General features: G+C 39.4%; 1 pseudogene; it reads left to right on the top strand.

The window, feature by feature from the left end:
• Nucleotides 1-1,880: 1,880 nt before the first annotated feature.
• Nucleotides 1,881-2,386, top strand: LOC142837453 (large ribosomal subunit protein uL18 pseudogene; annotated as a pseudogene).
• The last annotated feature ends 781 nt before the right edge of the window (nt 2,387-3,167 follow it).

Here is a 3,167-nt window from a genome sequence, read left to right as displayed (position 1 = left end):
ACATCTGGAAAGGATATGCCTACATAGGATGGAACAGAGCCTAGGCCACAGACTACTGCCGCTGGTGAGGGTTAAGTATAGGCACAGTATGGTTCCTGAGGGGCATGCATAGATATAGTTGGCCCAATGACCCAAGAGTGGAGCTAACCTAAGTGCATTTTTACACCGAGGTTGAGAAGAAATGACGTCAGACTGCCAGGGCGCCATGAAGAAAGATTTGATCTTACCCCATGGCTGATTCTATGGGTGTCATCCTGACACACAGGCGCTACTGCAAGCTTACCTACAGTTCCAGAGACTAGATGTCTGAGTCCAGGGCTGATTTAGCCTCAGAACTCTCTCTTTTCTTGAACTTGGCTTGTAGAGGATCATCTTACTATGCCTGTCCGTCTTCAGATCATTTTTCTCTTTGTCACCCCATGTCCAAATTTATTCTTGTTATGAGGATGAAGATTGAATCAGAAAGTGCTATAATGGTGTCATAGTAATGTTATTATCTCTGTAAAGGCACAGTGACCACATCTAGTTACACTCTGAACTGCATGAGGTCAAGATGTCAACATATGGCTTTTGGGGTATGAAGCAGCTTAGCCCACCGGAGTTGTCCAGCATAGCTCAGAACATGAAGAGACTCGCTTGTCCAGCAGGACGACAAGTCATGTTACTCAATGTGCACATGGACAAAGTCTCCATGTAAGCATCTGGGCTATTGCCTGCCTAAATCCTTGTTTTATACCTTATGAAATTTGGGCCTTTAAAGTGGATTTCCCAAGATTCTAGTAAGAAAGTAACAAGTCACCATCCATCTTCTGAATCTCCCTGTCTTTGTCCAGCTGTGCAAATTGTCACTTTTAAGTTCCTCTTTCTTATTCCTGGACTTTTTCTGTTTCACAAAATAAATTTATTTTATAGCTCCAAAATGTCAAATTCGGGAAGACACAAAACAAAAATTCCAGGTCATTGGCTTAAAGTCAAGTAGCAAGTCCAAGGAATCAAATTTCCTATTAGTCCCAGATACCCCTCTGAAAAGGGCTCAGTATACTATTCTTACAATCTGCATTTATTGACACAAGACGATAACACACTATGTTGCTCTGTCTGCCACAGAGTAGGCAATACTTTTAGTAAAATAAAATGGTTCATTAAAGATGCTGGATGAGATGTGGTCTTATGCTAATATTTTAACTATCTCAATGGATCCTAGTTCCACTCACAATTCTTATATTGGTCAATATTGAGGTAAATACTTTGTTAATTAATCCTAATAAATGTTCAACACTGTCTTCATTTTGTTTTTAAGTGGAGAAGACTGAGTACTATTTTTATGATAGCATCATTAACATTAACATCTTGTTTTACGGCATTGTTTCTAAAGTAGGAAAATACAGCGTGCCAATGAATTTGGGCAGGATTGCTGGATATGCAAAGGTGTGTCACCAATGTTCATGTTCCTCACCACATAAGCTGGCTCAGCAGGTGCACACAGCACAGGAAATTGGCATGACATGTTTGGAGCTGTTCTTGATATCCAATCAGTATCTCTGCAGCATGTATCAGTGTGCACATCAGAAACCAGGGTTGTAAATAATATCATTTTCTGAAGAAAAACTTAATACAATTTTTCAGACTCCTTTGACAGAGGCAAACAGCTAATCGAAGAGGATTTGGTGATGTCTTAGTGAGCTGGATCTTGTTTTATTTACTGTGAAGAAGCAGACAGAAGCTGAGTTTTGCTGGAGATGGAATAGAATCATCTCCCCTCATAGAATATTCAGACTGTTGCTTATCATTCTGAAAATAGACCGTAAGCTTTTTTCCGCTAGCACCACCAGGCCTTCAGGTCTCTGTGTGGCTGTAATTGCAGGTTTCTTTCTTGCAAGATGGTGTTTATGAAAGTTGTCAAGAATAAAGTCCACCTTAAGATGTCCCAAATAAGATTAAGAAGGTGATGAGGGGGTAAAACCAACTACTAGGCTTCAAAACGATTGGTGATCCAGGACGAAACATAAGTATAGCACAAGAAAATACAGGATGCAACTAAAAGATATATTATCTGTCAGCCTGTATATGCCCATATAGAAAGGGATATGATAGCCTGTCAATATATGCACATAAACTAAGAAATTATGTTAAGAAGGTTCTTGACAAATTCTGCTGCAGCATATTATACTGGCTTGCTGCTGCCCCCCAGGCTTCTCAATAGGTTTAGCATGGGTAAGATCTACGAAGGTCAAGTGAATATGAATACAACGTGGAAAGCATTGATGGTCAGCCTAGTATATTTACCTGCTATTTGGATGCAGGTCTCGTCAGAACTACAGCTGGCAATAAAGTGTTTGGGGTTCTGAAGGAGCTAAGTAATGAAAGTTCTCTTCCACCACTGTGAGCAGATATCATCTAATTTCAAGCAAGGCCCACATAGAACAAACAAACAGGAGAAGGTACATCTATTGTTCACAGAGACTAAGTCATCCATTTTCTTCTGCTTTGAACATCACTGTCACTGGTTGGTTGTTTGGTACTGGTTCATGTTCCTTATGTCTTCCCTTCCTATAACTCAGAATATAACTTTTCTTGTTAAAACAGTCCATAAAGCCATTGCAGTTTTTGAGTGACTGAAAAAGTGTGAGTGGGCAAGAGAGAGAGAGAGAGAGAGAGAGAGAGAGAGAGAGAGAGAGAGAGAGAGAGAGAGAGAGAGAATATTAACTAGACACTGAATTATTGGAAAGACTTTCAAACAGACTCTTGACATCTTTTTAAAAGCCATACGCTATTAACCTAGCTCGTATAAAAATTAAATTTTGTATTTATTAGCACTCATTTCAGGTGAATAAACTCTGGGTAGCCTGTAATTTTGCTGATTTGAGCTCCAATCCAGATAGACAAAGTCAGGTGATCCAATTCACAATATTATCTAGGCAACATCCTATTTGCAATGTTCTACAGTACTGAGTTACTAACAAATAAATAAATAAACAAGCAAACAATTTATACATAAGAGTTGCAAGTTCAATTGATTTAAAGCAACTCAGCCCAAAACAGTATCAAAAAAAAATCCTACAAGGGGTTTTCCAGAGGAGATCGTATATGGAGGGATTTGCACAATTCTAAAGGATAGTGGCCATCCCAGGGAGAGAGCTGCATTAGTATCTTTCCACACAGTCACC

The sequence above is a fragment of the Microtus pennsylvanicus genome, chromosome 18 (assembly GCF_037038515.1).
Source record: "Microtus pennsylvanicus isolate mMicPen1 chromosome 18, mMicPen1.hap1, whole genome shotgun sequence".
Lineage (NCBI taxonomy): Eukaryota > Metazoa > Chordata > Mammalia > Rodentia > Cricetidae > Microtus > Microtus pennsylvanicus.
The sequence above is the reverse complement of the archived record's forward strand: the minus strand, read 5'-3'. Positions and strand labels throughout refer to the sequence as shown.